The 21,642-nt window shown below is 43.1% G+C and overlaps 13 non-coding genes across 13 annotated transcripts; all 13 read left to right on the top strand.

Annotated features, from left to right (window-relative positions):
* The first annotated feature begins 16,761 nt into the window (after nt 1–16,761).
* trnaf-gaa (transfer RNA phenylalanine (anticodon GAA)) lies at nt 16,762–16,834 on the top strand. The gene has a single exon. It is a non-coding gene; the product is annotated as a tRNA-Phe (tRNA).
* Nucleotides 16,835–17,154: 320 nt separating this feature from the next.
* On the top strand, nt 17,155–17,227 carry trnaf-gaa (transfer RNA phenylalanine (anticodon GAA)). The gene has a single exon. It is a non-coding gene; the product is annotated as a tRNA-Phe (tRNA).
* Nucleotides 17,228–17,548: 321 nt separating this feature from the next.
* On the top strand, nt 17,549–17,621 carry trnaf-gaa (transfer RNA phenylalanine (anticodon GAA)). Its single transcript has one exon. It is a non-coding gene; the product is annotated as a tRNA-Phe (tRNA).
* A 320-nt stretch (nt 17,622–17,941) lies between these two features.
* trnaf-gaa (transfer RNA phenylalanine (anticodon GAA)) lies at nt 17,942–18,014 on the top strand. Its single transcript has one exon. It is a non-coding gene; the product is annotated as a tRNA-Phe (tRNA).
* A 320-nt stretch (nt 18,015–18,334) lies between these two features.
* Nucleotides 18,335–18,407, top strand: trnaf-gaa (transfer RNA phenylalanine (anticodon GAA)). Its single transcript has one exon. It is a non-coding gene; the product is annotated as a tRNA-Phe (tRNA).
* A 320-nt stretch (nt 18,408–18,727) lies between these two features.
* trnaf-gaa (transfer RNA phenylalanine (anticodon GAA)) lies at nt 18,728–18,800 on the top strand. The gene has a single exon. It is a non-coding gene; the product is annotated as a tRNA-Phe (tRNA).
* A 320-nt stretch (nt 18,801–19,120) lies between these two features.
* On the top strand, nt 19,121–19,193 carry trnaf-gaa (transfer RNA phenylalanine (anticodon GAA)). The gene has a single exon. It is a non-coding gene; the product is annotated as a tRNA-Phe (tRNA).
* A 320-nt stretch (nt 19,194–19,513) lies between these two features.
* On the top strand, nt 19,514–19,586 carry trnaf-gaa (transfer RNA phenylalanine (anticodon GAA)). The gene has a single exon. It is a non-coding gene; the product is annotated as a tRNA-Phe (tRNA).
* A 320-nt stretch (nt 19,587–19,906) lies between these two features.
* On the top strand, nt 19,907–19,979 carry trnaf-gaa (transfer RNA phenylalanine (anticodon GAA)). Its single transcript has one exon. It is a non-coding gene; the product is annotated as a tRNA-Phe (tRNA).
* Nucleotides 19,980–20,299: 320 nt separating this feature from the next.
* Nucleotides 20,300–20,372, top strand: trnaf-gaa (transfer RNA phenylalanine (anticodon GAA)). Its single transcript has one exon. It is a non-coding gene; the product is annotated as a tRNA-Phe (tRNA).
* Nucleotides 20,373–20,692: 320 nt separating this feature from the next.
* On the top strand, nt 20,693–20,765 carry trnaf-gaa (transfer RNA phenylalanine (anticodon GAA)). Its single transcript has one exon. It is a non-coding gene; the product is annotated as a tRNA-Phe (tRNA).
* A 320-nt stretch (nt 20,766–21,085) lies between these two features.
* On the top strand, nt 21,086–21,158 carry trnaf-gaa (transfer RNA phenylalanine (anticodon GAA)). The gene has a single exon. It is a non-coding gene; the product is annotated as a tRNA-Phe (tRNA).
* Nucleotides 21,159–21,478: 320 nt separating this feature from the next.
* trnaf-gaa (transfer RNA phenylalanine (anticodon GAA)) lies at nt 21,479–21,551 on the top strand. Its single transcript has one exon. It is a non-coding gene; the product is annotated as a tRNA-Phe (tRNA).
* The last annotated feature ends 91 nt before the right edge of the window (nt 21,552–21,642 follow it).

Below are 21,642 nucleotides of genomic sequence, written 5' to 3' on the forward strand. Positions count from 1 at the left end.
TGTGCTCGGAAAACAGTGCTGAGGGCTCCTACGTTAGTCAGTGGACGTCCGACAACATGCACACTAACTGATATTGCAGCTATAGGCTAAACTTTGGTTTAAATTGCGTGAATAAACTAGTTGGAGAGCTAAAGTTAATTACATTCATCCAATGTCAGAAGGATTACCTTTTAACAGTGGCGAAGCGTGTCTATCACAACTGGACCTTCTGTAGACACAAACGCCCCCCCCCCCACCACGCACGCCGCCGCAGCCGCTCTTGTCAGATTTAAATGCACAACAACACGTACTACACTCAAGACAGACATTAACGAACCATTCATCAACAAGTGTGTGGAAACAAAATGCAACCAGCTCAACGAGATGCATAACCAGCAAATCAAAATTAATCTCACTCACCAATGGTCCTCACTTAAAGACTAAATCCATCCTCCTGTCCTTTTGGATGAATTTTTCGATCACCCGGTCATAAAGCTGATCACTGCTTTTCAGATCCAAAAGAAGTTGCCTTTCAATAGCCATGGAAGCTAATGCAGAGAGTCGGGATTGTCCTGTTCTGTTCCGTGCATATGTTTATATCTGTTTGAGGGCGTAAAATGTCCTTTCCACAGATGCAGTGGTGACGGGGATCGTTACAACCAGACATATCAGTGCATATAGCTGATGCATGCTGTCACAAAGTTATTTTCGTTGGAAAAAGAAAAGGAGGTCAGATGGGTTCTTTCCCTGAAAATCTGTCATACAATACATCACAGACAGTTCTGTTTTCAGCCGAGGCAAGTCAAAGTGCGGCCCGTAGCCCTCTGTGAGGCTTGCGAATGCAGTTTCAGGGAAGTTGCTGTTAAAGCTGGTGAACTGTTGAGGGTCCAGAAGAGAAAGGAATGACAGTTTTTCGTGATATTTAAACCGATTTTGCACCTGATTTAAAATGTTCTTAAGAATGCCATTGTGCAGCTTCTTGTAGTGTGAGCGAGAATCTTCGTGGGCTCTCCGTCCAGTTGGCAGGCCGGTGTCCTGCACAGTCTCATCATATATTTGATCGAAACAATCCCTCTGCCCTTCAATGCAAAACGTTACCACCCTCTTCTGTAAGATGTCAAAGAGCACATCTGCATGCGCAAATATGTCGTTAAAAGTTGAAAGGAAAAAGCCAAATTCAAAGTTGCCCAGGTTTGATAGGTAGCCATCAGCACTGAGAATGGCAGCATCATCAAATTCCTTGTGGTGTTCAACTATGTAGTCAAACAGATCCTTAAGAGCATCCTTCTTTTCAAAGACAGTGCACACCAATCTTGATGCAAAATTCCACCTGGTTGGTGCCACTTGTGGCAGTCGCTTCTGGCATATTTCATCAAGCAGCTGCGTTCGTTTTGGCGATCTAGAAAAGAACGCAGCCAGGCCAGAAAGGTGTGAGAAGAAAATTCTGCATTCTTTAATTTTAACTACACCTTGAGATAAAACCAAATTAAGGGCATGTGCATAACAGTGTATGAAAAGTGCCTGTGGGATCTTTTCCTTGACCTCGGCTTGGACTCCGTTCAGCCCCGATGCCATAACGGCAGCACCGTCATAGCACTGGGCTACAAGTTTGTCCATGCATCCATGTTCCTCCAAGAAACCGAGGGCCATGGCTGCTACATCCTCTGCCCGTTTCTTCCCTGTCACATCCTCACATTTGATGAACCTCTCTTTTACGCCACTGTCTGTTCCAAACCGAAGAACAAACGATAACTGTGCAGCATTGCTGACATCTGTTGTTTCATCCAGCATTAAAGCTACAAAGGGTGCTTTACTTATTTCTTCTTTGATGGTCTCATCCATCACTTCGGCCACAGCACTTATCAAGTCGTTCTGTATTTGACTCGAGGTTCCAATGAACACCTTAGAAGTGGACAAATGGTAGTATAAGTCTGGATCATATTCTGCTATGAATGTAAGCAGCTCCAGGTAATTACCTCGATTGGCTGATTCTCTGCTCTCATCATTGCCCCTGAAAGGCAACTCCTGTTTCCCAAGGAAAATCACACAGTGGATCAGACGTTTCAAAATCTCCCGATTTTTGTTCACCTTTTCGTTGTGAATGATCGTTTCTCTACGTCTCTGTTCGTCCAGCTGTAGATCAATCCTTGTGTCTCCAAAAGTCTTCATGGTGATCGTTGCGTTAAGATGCCCTGCTGTGTTTTGGTGTTTTTGTGCAGCCTTGGTTAAACAGCTCAGATTATCGTAGCCTTTCCAATTCCATGCCCCCTTTTCAGTCCCAAAAAGCAAGCACTCCCAGCAGTAGAGTCTTTTGTGACTAACTGAGCCCGCAAGCCACGGGTATCTTTCCCAGTTACTAGCCTGGAAATGTCTCCTGCCTGTTCCCGTCGTAAGTTTGTTCCTGTCTGTTGTGCTCCCCGGTTTTATTTCTGGTAATTAGTTTCTTGGTTTTTCCTGCCTTCGGCTTTTGTTAATAAAGCTCGCTTTTTGTTACCTTACCTTTTTTAGTCCTTTTTTAAACTGCACTTGGGTCCCATTTTCCACACACCCTGACAGTACGAACAGACCAGTATGGACCCAGCAGTTTTTTCATTTAGCCAAGAGCTTTATGAGCTTTAATACAATCTGGAGTGTATTTTCAATGACTGAAGGAGGGCCTCATCCAGAGAGGCCAAAGAGGCTGCCCTTAACGAGGCACGCAGGGAGGTTGACAGCAGGCCATGGCTTAGGAGCTTGTTGCCTGAGAAGCTAAGAATTTTTACTAGCAGCCCTGAGTGCCAGCCTCAAACCCCTTATTGGGATCCCACCTTGCCTTAGGAGGTCCACGGAGCCTCCAAAAGGTCTCTAGGAGATGCAAGGCCAGGATTCCAACCGTGGCCCCAGCAGCCATGGTTCCAGCCCCAGCAGCCATGGTTCCAGCCCCAGCAGCCATGGTTCCAGCCCCAGTTCTGGCCCCAGCAGCCATGGTTCCGGCCCAGTTCTGGCCCCAGCAGCCATGGTTCCAGCCCCAGCAGCCATGGTTCCAGCCCCAGCAGCCATGGTTCCGGCTCCAGTGCCGGCCCCAGCTCCAGAACCGGCCCATACAGCCATGGTTCCAGCCCCAGTTCCAGCCATGGTTCCGGCTCAAGTACCGGGCCCAGCAGCCATGGTCTCGACTCCGGCTCCTCGTCACCTGTTGGCTCTCCGGCCGACGCCAGCTCCCTGAGTCCTGTCGGCGTACCGGCCAACGCCAGCTCCCCGTGTCCAGCTCCCCGACCGTCTCAAGTCACCTCTCCAGTTCCCTCTCAAGCCTCCTCTCGAGTCCCCTCTCAAGTTCCTTATCAGGTCCCCTCTCGAGTCTCCTCTCGAGTCCCCTCTCGAGTTCCTTCTCAAGTCACCGCTCGAGTCACCTCTCGTGTTCCCTTTCAAGTCTCCTTTCGAGTCACCTCTCGAGTCACCTCTCGAGTTCCCTCTCGAGTTCCATCTCGAGTCCCCTCTCCAATCCCTACTCAAGTCCCTACTCAAGTCCTTACTCAAGTGCCGTTGGAGGTTCCGCTGGGGGTCCTGCCAACTCCATGTCCTGTCCCGTTGGGGGTCCCGCCGACTACTCTTCTGCCGGGGGTCCTGCCAACCCTGTGTCCTGTGCCGTTGGAGGCCCCGCCGACTAGTCTTCTGCCAGGGGTCCTGCCAACCCTATGTCCTGTCCCGTTGGGGGCCCCGCCGACTACTCTGCTGCCGGAGGTCCTGCCAACCCTATGTCCTGTGCCGTTGGAGGCCCCGCCGACTACTCTTCTGCAGGGGGTCCTGCCAACCCTATGTCCTGTGCCTTTAGAGATCCCGCCGCCTACTCTCCTGCCGGGGGTCCTGCCAACTCTGTGTCCTGTCCCGTTGGAGGCCCCGCCGTCACCTGTCTCGCCGGGGGTCCTGCCAACTCCTTGTCCTCTTCCGCCGGGGGCCCTGCCTACTCCTTGCCCTGTTGCGTTGGTGGTCCCAGTGACATCAGCCCAGGTCATGTCCAGGATCCCGTCTACGCCTGTCCCACCGGCTCCGGTGCCTGTCCGGCCGACACCGGGTCCTGTCCGGCCTCCGGAGCTGTGCGGTCTTCGCCCTCGAGCCCGGCCCCCTGAATGCCGTGGCCTTCGCCCTCAAGCCCGGCCTCCTGAGTTCCCCAGCCGTGGTCTTCGCCCTCGAGCCCGGCCCCCTGACTCCTCGAACTCTGCCTTGCCCCCGGGCCGTCCGCCCGAGACCCCCTCCATGGACTCTGCCTTGCCCCCGGGCCGTCCGCCCGAGTCCCCCTCCTCGAACTCTGCCTTGCCCCCGGGCCGTCCGCCCGAGAACCCCTCCATGGACTCTGCCTTGCCCCCGGGCCGTCCGCCCGAGACCCCCTCCTCGAACTCTGCCTTGCCCCCGGGCCATCCGCCCGAGATCCCCTCCATGGATTATGCTTTGCCCCGGGATGTCCGTCCGAGTAACATACAATTGTATAAAACACAATTTGCTTACATCTTTGTTCTCTTTTGAGAATCAAACAAAACAGATTTAAATAAAAAAAATAATGTAAGCAAACAAGTGAAATGAACTAAATGGCTGAATTGCTTTGAATTCACTGGCAGGAGCGACAAGTGAGGAGGAGCAAAAAGTGAACAACGAGGGAGAGATTGAACAAAGAGAAAGAGTAGAGGACAGAGAGAGTAATGAACAGAGAGACTAAAGAAGATGGAAGAGGGGTGCAGGTTATGCAAAGGAGAGAGACATGGAAAATGAATGTTGACAATGTTTTGTGATCATGTTAGCCTCTGTCCAGATCATTAATAGTAACAATTAACTGATTCAAAAATAATTGATGCTGCATCTACTGACATGGTTTGAAATCGATATATTATCCAATTTATGATCCCCCACAGGACTTAAAAACCACCTAACTAGATCATGAAAATCCCCCGAACCCCCCTAGCATGTTTGGACCTCGGTATTTAGGAAATCCTGGATACAGCCCTTATGTCCTCTACACTCACGCCGTTGAATAAGGCTGTTGACCAGTGGCGAACCGTGTCTATCTCAACTGGACCTTCTGTAGACACACACCCCCCTCCGCCGCCGCCCCCCCCCCTCCGCGGATTTATAATGTCCGTCTTTTCACTGAATTGTCGTCTTGAAAAGGGTACTCACAACAATTCCGCAACAACTTCATCTTCACCTGTTGCACTTTTCATTTCAACGTTAAAAACAATAAAACGGCATGAATTGCTTCGTCCCATTCATCTAGATCAGGGGTAGCCAACACGGTGCCCGCGGGCACTCAGTCGCCCGCAGGGGCAACGTGAGGCGCCCGCCGGGCACGTTCTAAAAATAGCTCACCAAGAAAATCCAAAATGTATAAAATACACAAAACAAAAAAGGAAATGTAATTAAAAGAATCTACCCTATGCATAAACAAAACCTAAATCATAGCGAACTCTATCTACTTACTACAACTCTATATCTATCTAACACCCCTCCTCCCCCCACTTTACAAATATGTTTATTATTTTTTAACGCAAGCCGTCATCGCCACGGAGGAGCACACAGCCTGTGTGTGTGTGTGTGTGTGTGTGTGTGTGTGTGTGTGTGTGTGTGTGTGTGTGTGTGTGTGTGTGTGTGTGTGTGTGTGTGTGTGTGTGTGTGTGTGTGTGTGTGTGTGTGTGTGTGTGTGTGTGTGTGTGTGTGTGTGTGTGTGTGTGTGTGTGTGTGTGTGTGTGCGCACGCGTGTGTGTGTGTGTGAGTGAGAGAGAGCACCCCATTTATCTATTTAATATAGGACAGTACAAAAAACTGTTTGAAAGGGGAGTGATTAGTAAAATATGCATACATAAAAAGAAAGAATGCTAACTAGGTAACATAATATAACAATACACAAGTTTAAATGATTTGTTATTGGTTGTGATAAAGATGTTTGGATTATTGAAAAGTATACAGCTCCCTTTCATCTGAGTGTTGAGAGCTGTATCCATAAATTCATGTTGTGCTCAAAGTGCTCCAGATTGATGCATTTAACTTCAACATTTAAAAAAAAATCTTCCCGGGGGAGCATGGACCCCACTAGAGGAGGTGATGTCCCCCCTGGAGGATGTGAGGCCCCCCCTAGAGGAGGTGAGGTTCACCCCCAAATAAAGCAGGTTAAAATAATTAAATTGCATACATGTTATTTTAGTAAACACTGAAAACGGGTCCCACAGACCCAAACAGCACAAAAAGGTTAAAGGTAAGCATATAATAATGTTAAAATGTGCTAAATATATACACTGCAAAAAACAAAAAAGAGAGGAGTAAAAGTAGCCCCCGACTTGTTTTATTTTTAGAAAGTAGCCCTCATCCTAAAAAAGGTTGGTGACCCCTGATCTAGATCCTCTGTCTCTCTCCAGTTAACTAGCGGGCCTTCTAGAGCAGTGGTTCCCAACCTTTTTCCCCAAGAGCCCGCCCAAATGACTCCTGTTGGAAGTTTCCCCCCCCCTTGTGTGCGCAACAGCGCTAATTAAAGTTTAAAAGTCTCAAAAATGCTACAACTACTGTCACAAACTAGATGAATGTGAAGTATTTTGTTAAAGGAGGATGAAAGCGTAATTTAAGGAGCACTATTGGAGTGACTTTGATGGTTATTGGACTCAGGATTAATTCATTTGGATTCCCGCTGTATGAAGAAATGAAAGGACGGCGCGGAAGTGGAAACAATTCACAAAGGGATTAAACTGTTTAAAACACATGCTCAAAGTAAGCCGGATTTTGCCGATGTGTTTATGTGGATTCAAAAGTCGTAAATAATCTACTAAATGGAGGAGATCCATCTGATCGGAGCAACTGACAAATAATCCAACTGAAACCGGCATGGACAATGACTATGTTTTAAAAATGCGCTTATCCAGAAAAGCCCAGTTTGGACACTTTACGAGCAGAAGAAACATTTCTATTAAAGAAAGAATTATACATTTCTGTCTTTTTATGCCTTTAATAGCTAACTTGAATTGTTATTCAAATTAATTAATCAATTATTTTTTACATTTTATTGTAATGTAGAGACGAGGCTTTTAGTGACAATCATGTATTGCTTTACAATTATATGTTAAAAAAATAAAAAGTCTAAATATGATATTTGGCCTCAAATCATCTGAGGCCTGGCACCCCCCCTGCGATCTTTGGCGCCCCCCAGGTTGGGAACCACTGCTCTAGAGTACCCTGGAACCGAGGGAAACTCTGAAAGAATACACCCATTGGCTACAAATCAATATATGATTGGTTGATCAAACTGTCAGTCCAAACGTATACGCTCTCATTCAGTGCAACGGCCAGGGCATTCTATCAAGGATGTAGAATACCTTGGTTGAAGGATATTCTACCCAACACGAAACCACTGAAATGTGTAGTGCATGGTCCGAGAAGGACACACAAATCAACTTAACACTGTAATATTACAGATCAACAACACAGATACGATTCCCATTTATTCATTGTATATACATTTTATTTATATAATTAAATCGATTTTTTGTTTGTTTTATCTGAGTGTTCCAGGGTATTCTCTGAATACCTTGAAGGCCCTGACGGTTCGCCACTGCTGTTGACACAGCCATACCCCGTGTAGAGTGTGCACGGACCCCCGTGGGGCAGGCTCTCCCCGCCTGTCCGTAGGCATGTGCAATGCACTCTGATGCGGCTTTCACACCAGCGCTTTTCCATTTCTAGCTCCGAGCGGGAGCTTTTCTGGTTCAGCTCCGGTTTCCCTTTTCTGCTTCCGCTCTGTTCACACCGCCCAGAGCTGCCGCTGCTGCGTCATGGCGTCACCGTTTACGTGCCTGCTTCATAAAATCCAAACCGCGCAGAAATCCCTCACATCGACAACAACAACAATGGCCGATTGTATTGAAGCGCTGTTCGCTTTGGTTATCCTCTTACGAAATGGAAGGCATCGGACGACTTTACAAGGGACGACTTTACAAGGGACGACTTTACAAGGGGCGACTTTACTTGGAACTTTACAAACATCACATGCGAAATGCAAGACTTCTTTGTGGTCTTCAGCATCTACTTCAACGAGATGCCCCTGCCCCCGCCTCGACGTAAGAGAGACGTAAGCGACGCCACCTCTTGGCTCCAAAGCTCCGAGCCAGAGCTGAAAACGCGTTGGTGTGAAAGGGGCATCAGAGCCATCCTGCCAGGCGTTTCTTGGACAGAGCTTTCCCGGTCACCCCGCCCCCAAAGCACACAAACAGCTGTTCAGTGCGTCTAAAGGCAACCGTACGCTTCACATAACATGCTAGCGCACGCACCAGTGGCGGCTCTAGGGGGTGGCTACTTGGACTCAAGCCCCGGATGTTTTCTGAGAAGCCCCGGATGTTTCACTTAAAAAAAAAAAAAATGTAAAAGATTCTTTTTTTTTTTTAAATGTCTCGGGAGTAATGTGCAGTACCGGAGTCCACCAGAGAGGCAGCCGCTGCGGGACATTAGCCTGCGTACTGCGTAGCCTTCCCTGCCCTGAAGAAGAAGTGATCCTTCCTAGTGCCTGATGAGTTTTAAGCTAATAGCCTATAAAGTTATGGATATTAGAAAGTTATTTTCATCGAAGCAGGCGCCACAAGCTCCAGCAGCAGCAGCAGCAGCAGCAGCAGCAGCAGCAGCAGCAGCAGTAGCAGTAGCAGTATCAGCAGCTGACAACAATGTCATCACCAGCAGTGAACAAATGGATTATGTTTCAGGTTTGTGAATCTAATGGTGATATCTGCACTCTGGCTGACTGAGTAAGAAGTGAAAAAGAGTGATGTACTGTAACGTTAATCTTATAGCTAGTAAACATGGAGTAACCAAGGCAAGGCAAGGCAAGTTTATTTATATAGCCAGGGGTGCACATCACTTTTTTGCCCTGGTTCTCAAAGGAGCACCTGGAGATGTTGCTTGGTGCTCATCCTTAAAATGAAATAAACCGTAACTTTTGAGGGGGTCTTGACTTTACTTGCCAGACACACAGCACTGAATACACATGCAGAGGTGAACACAGAACACACATGCAGAGGTGAACACAGAACACACATGCAGAGGTGAACACAAGACAACATTAGCACGACCAGTAATCCTACAAGCTGTCATCACTACCCTCCTGACTGTTCTCCTCACTGTCTTCCTCTCTGTCAGACATGGTAGCTGATGATGTAGGCCTACTACTTTCTCTCTGGTTGAGTCTGCGATTAGCTGCTTGCACCCACAAGTCAACAGCTGGTTTTGGGTCGAAAGTCTCTGTTGTCATATTAGACCAACCTGATCTCACCAGAATGCGTGACTCCACCACGACTCCTTAACACCACAATGCGTGGTGGAGTCACGAACTGTGTTACATTTGCGTGTCAGCACCACGCAAACAACCCCAATGTAAAGTGAATGAGGCTCCTTTGTCGTGGTGCACACACGCATTTCTACAACGTGCATTGTGTGTAATGCAACTGTTAATTTTATTAAATTAGTTTGTTTTTAAGGAAGGCCAGAGCTTCAGCTGTGTCAAATAGATTGTTCCCTTTAGTTAACGTTATTTAAAAGATAATGATCATGTCCCCTGTATTGTATTACGAGCGTCCATTCCCATTGGATAACGGAGAATTTTACACCCGGAAGTAAGTAGCCTATTCTCCTTACTGTCGATTGATTTTACAGTGATATCTGCACTACTCATCGACTAAAAAACACCAAATTGTCCTTGTTAATTACACAACATTGATTGGTTTGAATTGTGTGCAATGCTTTTGTATTTTCCCCCTTCGATTCGGAGAAACAAATATATTTTCGGAGTTTTTGGACGGCAGAAGACACTACACTACCCAGAATCCTCAGCTATCGTTTGGGACTACACCATGTGCTTAGCTTGACAAACCCCGTGATCAGTCCTCAACCTCTGTGATTGGATGCGTTTACACAGAGCGTCCAAAAGGACTTTGAAATGGAATGAAACCCATCTACGGCATACTATTCAAAACAGGAATCGAACGTGTCCTACCCCCCTCCCCCCCTTAGGTCACAGGCTCCTCCAACAGTGCTACGCAATAAAACAGATGCACAGAAAAAATTGTGAAATAGTGCAATAAGAGTCTATATACAAGTGATTGGAATATGATATATTAGATAAATAATTTCTAAGTAGCAGCCAGATGAATGTTATTTCTAAGTTCAGGTGTTTAATAGTCTTCTGGCCTGTGGGATGAAGCTGTCTCTGTGTCTCGTTGTTTTAGTCCGAATGCTGTGGTACCGCCTGCCAGACTGCAGCAGACAGAACCGTTTGTGGCTGGGGTGATGGTGGTCTTTTATAATCCTGAGGGCTTTCTTTAAGGTTAACCTGGTATTTTTAATCCACTACATTTATTTTAGTTACTTTACAGATTTGGATTAATGATGTGAAATATAAACAACCCTTAAATCAGACTTTAGTTACACCTGAATGAAATTCAGTGAAGGTGATTGTCAAGTGCCAACAATCAGGAGAGATATTTGATAGTTGGTTGCTTGAGAAGACTAAATATTTATCTGCAGATCCGTTTAAAGCATATTCATTACTCGTGATTCTCTAATAGTTCATTAAAGACTGTATATAATTGCTATTTTGCACATCCCTTTCAAGATTTCAAGATTTTCTAAGGTTTATTGATATATCATATACACAACAGCGTAGTTATGCAATGAATGAACAACTTGGGTCACAGGTTCATCAACAGTGCATTACAAGACATCTATCAATGTGTGTACCTCCACCATTACACTGTCGTATTCTGCACATTTCTTTAAATAAAGCCTTATTAGTTAGCACATCCTCCTATCAGGCACTAAACTGTTTTACTCTAGATATCATTTGAGTATCTTCTTGATATTTTCTATTCTATATTTATATAATTGACCTTCTACTTTCCCACTATTTTGTATGTACTCTTAATATTTGAATGTTTTCATAAAATATAACACATTCAAAAGTGCATTACAAAAATGAAAGACATTAAGAAAAAGGCATTTTAAACAGTCATTAAAAAGCAACACAATCTTCCTGCATTGCAATTACTCTAAACGTGTAATAACGTGCTTTAACCAGTAGGTGGTTTGGGTTAAAAGCATAGGTTAAAAGGCTGTCAAGTTTACAGTGTTAACAAAATAAAATATACTGCTGTTTCCGGTTTAGTTTACGACAAATATTATTTTGTTATTGTTTTGATATTTGTAACACAAAAGCGATGGAAAAAACCCATAGCAACCAAAAAAAGATGGTCTTAACATGACCCAGTCGTCTAGTAGTTAATAAAAAACAATAATATCAAAACAAAATATTACTACTAACTTTATTGTGAAATTAAAACAGAACGGTAAAAGAATAGTTTCCGGTGTATTCTGATGCCCGATCTCTGTAGATAAATAAAGAACTAAGACAGATGTGTAATATTTAATGCAGCCAAACCATTTATTACAATGCATTCATGTGATGACTATCAAAGAGTAAAGCAAGCACTGCTGAATAAAGTATGATTTTCTCTTTTACGAAACGTTTTTTTTTCATATGGAATGCAGTTGGAGGTCAACCAATCAAAGAACTTGAGGACTGATCACGGGGTTCATGGTGTAGTCCCAAACGATAGCTGAGGATTATGGGTAGTGTAGTGTCTTCTGCCGTCCAAAAACTCCGAAAAAATATTTGTTTCTCCGAATCGAAGGGGGAAAATACAAAAGCATTGCACACAATTCAAACCAATCAATGTTGTGTAATTAACAAGGACAATTTGGTGTTTTTTAGTCGATGAGTAGTGCAGATATCACTGTAAAATCAATCGACAGTAAGGAGAATAGGCTACTTACTTCCGGGTGTAAAATTCTCCGTTATCCAATGGGAATGGACGCTCGTAATACAAGACATGATCATTATCTTTTAAATAACGTTAACTAAAGGGAACAATCTATTTGACACAGCTGAAGCTCTGGCCTTCCTTAAAAACAAACTAATTTAATAAAATTAACAGTTGCATTACACACAATGCACGTTGTAGAAATGTGTGTGTACACCACGACAAAGGAGCCTCATTCACTTTACATTGGGGTTGTTTGCGTGGTGCCGACACGCAAATGTAACAAAGTTTGTGACTCCACCACGCATTGTGGTGTTAAGGAGTCGTGGTGGAGTCACGCATTCTGGTGAGATCAGGTTGTATTAGACAAGTGGATGTAATGAAATAAGTATGTGAACATAACCAATAACCTACCATAGCCAATAACAAATGAAACTTATTTTATTTGTGTTGTTCATTCATATTTACCTTATTTACCATCTTTTTTTTATCTCTCCAGTTTTAAAGGATATTTTTGGTTACTGTCCTATAGTACATAGTACATAGTAGGTATAGTAATGCTTTCAAACCTGTGTATCCCAATAATTAAAAAGGAGTGCCTTGGAAATGTGTGTTTACATAAATTGTGACCAAACCGTTTGAACTTACCCCCTAAACGCACCAGGAGCGTCTGCGCTGCGTTACGGCTGCGCCGCGGCGTTCGCAAAGATCGCGGCCACTCTAGTCAATGGGTGCTGTTCCACCAGACGCGGCTCGGCGCGTCCCAGAAGCTCCTCGCCGCAAGGAATTTCTAAAATATAGGATGAATCCTATTTTTGAAGCGGCGCAGGCAGGAAGTGATGAAAATCACCTTGTTGTCTGCTTTGCTGGTTTGAGGGGGTGCACCGGGTGCACCCAAAACCGGCTCCTTCTCCTCCCCCCCACCACCGTCTTTCAAGTAGGAGAATACATGCCAGCGTTCTCCTCCGGTTTACAGGCACTGTCAATTATATATATATACAATAATTATGATGATTAATGCATATTTTTTTACCACTAAAATACAGCAACACATCTTTGATTCATGTCGTTTATAACTGGAATATTACAATTATTATTAACTGTGTCTGTAGTCTACAACACAACAACATAGGAAATAACAACAATAAACCCGATTTAAACAGACACAAACATAAACCATTTAACTACGTAGCCTACTTACTTGTAGAAGTACAAAATGTCCAGGAAATATTCCAAAATCAACAACAACTGCGAGGCTGCACACACGACGCTCCGCTTCCGCAACGTTTTGAAACGCGCCTGGTGTGTTACCCCCTAAACGCACCAGGAGCGTCTGCGCCGCGTTACGTTGCGGCTGCGCCGCGCTACGACCTCCTCCTGCGACCTACACCAGGCGCGTTTCAAAACGTTGCGGAAGCGGAGCGTCGTGTGTGCAGCCTGCAGTTCTTCTTCTCTTTAATGGCGAATCGCTTCCACTTGGAGCATATATCGCCACCTACTGTTGAGTTATTAAATGTTCATATTAAATCCTTATCCTCAAACTAGTGCTTTTGAGGAATTTGAAGATCAGCTTGTTTGCTTCATTTCTTGATTTACTTTATATTGACTTGAAATCCATGTCCTTGATGTTGAGTTGTTCCACTGCAGTTTTCAGAATGAGTCTTTGCCTTGTATATTCCGGGCAGCTAACAAATACATGATGTATTGTCTCTGGTTGTTGGCAACCATCACAATTGCCATTTGGATGTTTTCCAATCAGATGCAGTGATGAGTTTAATCCAGAGTGACCCAATGTTATCCTGCTGTTAATGCTCTGTTCTCTTCTACTACTCCCCGAGTGCTTCCTGTTCCCACTTCCCTTTGTATCTGGTATAAATGTCTTTGATGTTAGCCTCGCAGTTGTTGTTGATTTTGGAATATTTCCTGGACATTTGTACTTCTACAAGTAAGTAGGCTACGTAGTTAAATAGTTTATGTTTGTGTCTGTTTAAATCGGGTTTATTGTTGTTATTTCCTATGTTGTTGTGTTGTAGACTACAGACACAGTTAATAATAATTGTAATATTCCAGTTATAAACGACATGAATCAAAGATGTGTTGCTGTATTTTAGTGGTAAAAAAATATGCATTCATCATCATAATTATTCTATATATATATAATTTACAGTGCCTGTAAACCGGAGGAGAACGCTGGCATGTATTCTCCTACTTGAAAGACTACGGGGGGATGGGGGGAGCCGGTTTTGGGTGCACCCCCTCAACCAGCAAAGGAGACAACAAGGTGATTTTCATCACCTCGTGGCTGAGCTGAGGCTGGACAGCCAACGACATCACCAATATTTTCGGATGAGTGCAGAGCAGATGGATGAACTGCTGTCCCTCCTGGGCCCTGAACTGACCAGACAATCCACAAATTACAGAGCTGCCATTGAACCCAAGCAGAGACTGGCTGTTGCACTTAGGTCAAATGCCCATTTCACAGACAATACATCACTGACCACAAATTTAATAAAGGTTTTATTTTTTAATAATTTCACCCCAAACAACACTTTAAACAGAAACATCAAATATAAACAATCAACACAAAAAAAGTAACTATTTACAGTAAAAAAAACAATGAACTCAATTGCTCAACTATTGTTCGTAAAAATTCTGAGTCTGGCATGTGTGGTGCAGTTGGAGGTTCCTGCAGTAGAGATATCAGCTGCTCTCCAAGGTCTGTGCTCTGTGGCCTCCTCCTTGTGTCCCGTGTGGAACGCTGGGCCGCTGCTGGTGTGGAAATGGGATCCCTGGGGCTACGGGACCTAGAGGGCCTTTGCCTCTCTGCAGAGGTTGTGGGTACCAGAGGTGGTGGGGCTGGAGATCCACATGCTGTCCTGGAATGTTCCTCTGTTTCCAATGACAGGGGTGTAGATGCTCTCTCCATGTCTTCTACAGGGGAAGGATTGCTCAAGCTGCTTTTTGAACTATATGAAAAGAAACAACATGAAAACAATTAAAACCTTTTTTCTGGGGATTAATTTATGCAATAGGAACATATTTATGTAATTTAAAATAAAGTCTTTCATACCCTTTGCAATACATCATCACAAATTACAAAATTATATAAATTAAAATATGTGCATACATACCTCCTTTGCTGTACATAGGGCAAAAGGAAGGACATTATGTCTGTATACTTCCAGCCCTTTTGCGTGCCGCCTGCAGATCCACTTGGGAGAGATTTCTTCCTGTTTTTAACAAAAGCATCCCGGAGTGACTTCCATCGTGCCTTGCAAATGTCGACTGAAACAAAGAATAGATTCAGATTAATAACATGATTTCACATATTTTTCTTTGCTTTTTTTTAGCATTCAGCTATCGCCTAGGATGCGCTACTGTGTATGTAATACAATTTATAATAAATGGTTTTGTCTGACAAATGACTGCCAAATTATTCTTGTCTGTCCTCACAATTTATCTGACTATAAATGCAAGATTTTCCACCACAGCATACTGTATTTAAACATTATTGAGAGTATTTTGGGTAGTTGTTATAACACATGAATAAAAACAAATTATAATACAAAAATATAATATCATTATAAAGAGTTAAACACAACTGTATTGATCCCTGGGCGAAATTCACAAGATAAAGTATAGTTAAAAAACCAATATTTATAAAAATATAAATACAAAATAATAATAATATAATAATATTATAATCTTGATATAGGAAATAAGATCTTACTTTATTGTGAAATGCAAGTTTACTGAACAGTTTTTTAACGACTTTCACAAGATGTTAAACTACTGAATGGCTCTGTACTGTACCTACAAGTATTAATTAACTTTAAAACATTAATATGTAGTTGTTACCTTCCACTCCACAAACTGCAGCGACTAAAAACCAGGCCTTGTCCTTTCTGATGTTGTCCTTGTAAAAAGCATTGGTTACATCGTATACAATGGTGTGTTTCTCCACTCCCATTATGAACACCTCGTCGTCCATTGTGCGTATCGTAGTGGAGGTGTTGTGATGAAGGAGGGGGGTCTGCTAAATTAGTATATACGCGGGATGGGCCCATCGTACACAGGGCCGCCTTAATGCACGGGCTGACCTGGGCTGAAGCCCAGGGGCCTACGGAGATCAGGGGCCTATCATGAGCCAATAAAAAAGTTTAAAAAAAAAAATGTATTAAAAAAAAAAAGGTTTTTATTTCGGATGTTTTTAAAAAACATTTAAAGCCAATAACAAATTAAACTTATTTTATTTGTGTTGTTCATTCATATTTACCTTAACATTTATTTATTTATGCATCTTTTTTTTTATCTCTCCAGTTTTAAAGGATATTTTTGGTTACTGTCCTATAGTATACATTGGAATGATTTCAAACCTGTGTATCCCAATAATTATAAAGGAGTGCCTTGGAAATGTGTGTTTACATAAATTGTGACCAAACCGTTTGAACTTAAACTAAAGTGAACTATAATGTTAACCCTCCCTCTCTCCCACGCTCACTCGCATTTTGGCTGTGAGCTGCGGGTGCCAGATAAGACAACATCCCCCATTTTCATCACTTACAGCACCCTTTTCATCCCGGTTACACGTTTCATTTGCCCTGTAGGGCAAATGAAACGTGTAAAGTGTAACGTGTAACGTGTAACGTGTAACATCTATAACACCAGTGCTACGGGCCGGCCCTCAGTTAATATGCAACTCGCAAATATCTCTCTCTCTCTCTCTCTCTTCTATCTCCTTTCTTCTCCCTTCTCCTCTCTTCTCCCTTCTCCCTCCTCTCTTCTCCCTTCTCTCTCTCCCTCTCTCTCTCAATGTTGGTGCGCAAATGCGACTTTTTTCAAATGACCCGGTGCTCTTTTTTTGGCGGAGATGCGCAGGGCTATTTAAACGTTAGTTGTACTTTCTCAGAAGTCTGTCATACCCTGCATATATTACTTAGTTTTACGTTTGTATTAAACCAAAAGTTGTGCCGAAATAGCTCAGTTGGGAGAGCGTTAGACTGAAGATCTAAAGGTCCCTGGTTCGATCCCTGGTTTCGGCAGAATGTAGATTTCTTTGGTGGACAACTTGCTCAATGGTTGAACATGATGACTCTAAGGTTGTGAGCAAATATCTAAATGCCCCTTGTTTGACTTGGGTAGCAGGTATCTTACTAAAGTGGAGAAGTTGCTCAATGGATATGCTTGTTGACGCGTAGTTTGCAAATGTGGACAACATTTGTTATAGCTGCTGACTTAAGGGAGTGAAATTGTGTGGCATCTACTGGTGTGGACTATTTAAACGTTAGTTGTACTTTCTCAGAAGTCTGTCATACCCTGCATATATTACTTAGTTTTACGTTTGTATTAAACCAAAAGTTGTGCCGAAATAGCTCAGTTGGGAGAGCGTTAGACTGAAGATCTAAAGGTCCCTGGTTCGATCCCTGGTTTCGGCAGAATGTAGATTTCTTTGGTGGACAACTTGCTCAATGGTTGAACATGATGACTCCAAGGTTGTGAGCAAATATCTAAATGCCCCTTGTTTGACTTGGGTAGCAGGTATCTTACTAAAGTGGAGAAGTTGCTCAATGGTTATGCTTGTTGACGCGTAGTTTGCAAATGTGGACAACATTTGTTATAGCTGCTGACTTAAGGCAGTGAAATTGTGTGGCATCTACTGGTGTAGGACTATTTAAACGTTAGTTGTACTTTCTCAGAAGTCTGTCATACCCTGCATATATTACTTAGTTTTACGTTTGTATTAAACCAAAAGTTGTGCCGAAATAGCTCAGTTGGGAGAGCGTTAGACTGAAGATCTAAAGGTCCCTGGTTCGATCCCTGGTTTCGGCAGAATGTAGATTTCTTTGGTGGACAACTTGCTCAATGGTTGAACATGATGACTCTAAGGTTGTGAGCAAATATCTAAATGCCCCTTGTTTGACTTGGGTAGCAGGTATCTTACTAAAGTGGAGAAGTTGCTCAATGGATATGCTTGTTGACGCGTAGTTTGCAAATGTGGACAACATTTGTTATAGCTGCTGACTTAAGGGAGTGAAATTGTGTGGCATCTACTGGTGTGGACTATTTAAACGTTAGTTGTACTTTCTCAGAAGTCTGTCATACCCTGCATATATTACTTAGTTTTACGTTTGTATTAAACCAAAAGTTGTGCCGAAATAGCTCAGTTGGGAGAGCGTTAGACTGAAGATCTAAAGGTCCCTGGTTCGATCCCTGGTTTCGGCAGAATGTAGATTTCTTTGGTGGACAACTTGCTCAATGGTTGAACATGATGACTCCAAGGTTGTGAGCAAATATCTAAATGCCCCTTGTTTGACTTGGGTAGCAGGTATCTTACTAAAGTGGAGAAGTTGCTCAATGGTTATGCTTGTTGACGCGTAGTTTGCAAATGTGGACAACATTTGTTATAGCTGCTGACTTAAGGGAGTGAAATTGTGTGGCATCTACTGGTGTGGACTATTTAAACGTTAGTTGTACTTTCTCAGAAGTCTGTCATACCCTGCATATATTACTTAGTTTTACGTTTGTATTAAACCAAAAGTTGTGCCGAAATAGCTCAGTTGGGAGAGCGTTAGACTGAAGATCTAAAGGTCCCTGGTTCGATCCCTGGTTTCGGCAGAATGTAGATTTCTTTGGTGGACAACTTGCTCAATGGTTGAACATGATGACTCTAAGGTTGTGAGCAAATATCTAAATGCCCCTTGTTTGACTTGGGTAGCAGGTATCTTACTAAAGTGGAGAAGTTGCTCAATGGTTATGCTTGTTGACGCGTAGTTTGCAAATGTGGACAACATTTGTTATAGCTGCTGACTTAAGGGAGTGAAATTGTGTGGCATCTACTGGTGTGGACTATTTAAACGTTAGTTGTACTTTCTCAGAAGTCTGTCATACCCTGCATATATTACTTAGTTTTACGTTTGTATTAAACCAAAAGTTGTGCCGAAATAGCTCAGTTGGGAGAGCGTTAGACTGAAGATCTAAAGGTCCCTGGTTCGATCCCTGGTTTCGGCAGAATGTAGATTTCTTTGGTGGACAACTTGCTCAATGGTTGAACATGATGACTCCAAGGTTGTGAGCAAATATCTAAATGCCCCTTGTTTGACTTGGGTAGCAGGTATCTTACTAAAGTGGAGAAGTTGCTCAATGGTTATGCTTGTTGACGCGTAGTTTGCAAATGTGGACAACATTTGTTATAGCTGCTGACTTAAGGCAGTGAAGTTGTGTGGCATCTACTGGTGTGGACTATTTAAACGTTAGTTGTACTTTCTCAGAAGTCTGTCATACCCTGCATATATTACTTAGTTTTACGTTTGTATTAAACCAAAAGTTGTGCCGAAATAGCTCAGTTGGGAGAGCGTTAGACTGAAGATCTAAAGGTCCCTGGTTCGATCCCTGGTTTCGGCAGAATGTAGATTTCTTTGGTGGACAACTTGCTCAATGGTTGAACATGATGACTCCAAGGTTGTGAGCAAATATCTAAATGCCCCTTGTTTGACTTGGGTAGCAGGTATCTTACTAAAGTGGAGAAGTTGCTCAATGGTTATGCTTGTTGACGCGTAGTTTGCAAATGTGGACAACATTTGTTATAGCTGCTGACTTAAGGGAGTGAAATTGTGTGGCATCTACTGGTGTGGACTATTTAAACGTTAGTTGTACTTTCTCAGAAGTCTGTCATACCCTGCATATATTACTTAGTTTTACGTTTGTATTAAACCAAAAGTTGTGCCGAAATAGCTCAGTTGGGAGAGCGTTAGACTGAAGATCTAAAGGTCCCTGGTTCGATCCCTGGTTTCGGCAGAATGTAGATTTCTTTGGTGGACAACTTGCTCAATGGTTGAACATGATGACTCTAAGGTTGTGAGCAAATATCTAAATGCCCCTTGTTTGACTTGGGTAGCAGGTATCTTACTAAAGTGGAGAAGTTGCTCAATGGATATGCTTGTTGACGCGTAGTTTGCAAATGTGGACAACATTTGTTATAGCTGCTGACTTAAGGGAGTGAAATTGTGTGGCATCTACTGGTGTGGACTATTTAAACGTTAGTTGTACTTTCTCAGAAGTCTGTCATACCCTGCATATATTACTTAGTTTTACGTTTGTATTAAACCAAAAGTTGTGCCGAAATAGCTCAGTTGGGAGAGCGTTAGACTGAAGATCTAAAGGTCCCTGGTTCGATCCCTGGTTTCGGCAGAATGTAGATTTCTTTGGTGGACAACTTGCTCAATGGTTGAACATGATGACTCTAAGGTTGTGAGCAAATATCTAAATGCCCCTTGTTTGACTTGGGTAGCAGGTATCTTACTAAAGTGGAGAAGTTGCTCAATGGTTATGCTTGTTGACGCGTAGTTTGCAAATGTGGACAACATTTGTTATAGCTGCTGACTTAAGGGAGTGAAATTGTGTGGCATCTACTGGTGTGGACTATTTAAACGTTAGTTGTACTTTCTCAGAAGTCTGTCATACCCTGCATATATTACTTAGTTTTACGTTTGTATTAAACCAAAAGTTGTGCCGAAATAGCTCAGTTGGGAGAGCGTTAGACTGAAGATCTAAAGGTCCCTGGTTCGATCCCTGGTTTCGGCAGAATGTAGATTTCTTTGGTGGACAACTTGCTCAATGGTTGAACATGATGACTCTAAGGTTGTGAGCAAATATCTAAATGCCCCTTGTTTGACTTGGGTAGCAGGTATCTTACTAAAGTGGAGAAGTTGCTCAATGGATATGCTTGTTGACGCGTAGTTTGCAAATGTGGACAACATTTGTTATAGCTGCTGACTTAAGGGAGTGAAGTTGTGTGGCATCTACTGTTGTAGACTATTTAAACGTTAGTTGTACTTTCTCAGAAGTCTGTCATACCCTGCATATATTACTTAGTTTTACGTTTGTATTAAACCAAAAGTTGTGCCGAAATAGCTCAGTTGGGAGAGCGTTAGACTGAAGATCTAAAGGTCCCTGGTTCGATCCCTGGTTTCGGCAGAATGTAGATTTCTTTGGTGGACAACTTGCTCAATGGTTGAACATGATGACTCTAAGGTTGTGAGCAAATATCTAAATGCCCCTTGTTTGACTTGGGTAGCAGGTATCTTACTAAAGTGGAGAAGTTGCTCAATGGATATGCTTGTTGACGCGTAGTTTGCAAATGTGGACAACATTTGTTATAGCTGCTGACTTAAGGGAGTGAAATTGTGTGGCATCTACTGTTGTAGACTATTTAAACGTTAGTTGTACTTTCTCAGAAGTCTGTCATACCCTGCATATATTACTTAGTTTTACGTTTGTATTAAACCAAAAGTTGTGCCGAAATAGCTCAGTTGGGAGAGCGTTAGACTGAAGATCTAAAGGTCCCTGGTTCGATCCCTGGTTTCGGCAGAATGTAGATTTCTTTGGTGGACAACTTGCTCAATGGTTGAACATGATGACTCTAAGGTTGTGAGCAAATATCTAAATGCCCCTTGTTTGACTTGGGTAGCAGGTATCTTACTAAAGTGGAGAAGTTGCTCAATGGATATGCTTGTTGACGCGTAGTTTGCAAATGTGGACAACATTTGTTATAGCTGCTGACTTAAGGGAGTGAAATTGTGTGGCATCTACTGGTGTGGACTATTTAAACGTTAGTTGTACTTTCTCAGAAGTCTGTCATACCCTGCATATATTACTTAGTTTTACGTTTGTATTAAACCAAAAGTTGTGCCGAAATAGCTCAGTTGGGAGAGCGTTAGACTGAAGATCTAAAGGTCCCTGGTTCGATCCCTGGTTTCGGCAGAATGTAGATTTCTTTGGTGGACAACTTGCTCAATGGTTGAACATGATGACTCCAAGGTTGTGAGCAAATATCTAAATGCCCCTTGTTTGA

Source organism: Pseudochaenichthys georgianus, chromosome 9, assembly GCF_902827115.2.
Source record: "Pseudochaenichthys georgianus chromosome 9, fPseGeo1.2, whole genome shotgun sequence".
In the NCBI taxonomy this organism is placed as follows: Eukaryota; Metazoa; Chordata; class Actinopteri; order Perciformes; family Channichthyidae; genus Pseudochaenichthys; species Pseudochaenichthys georgianus.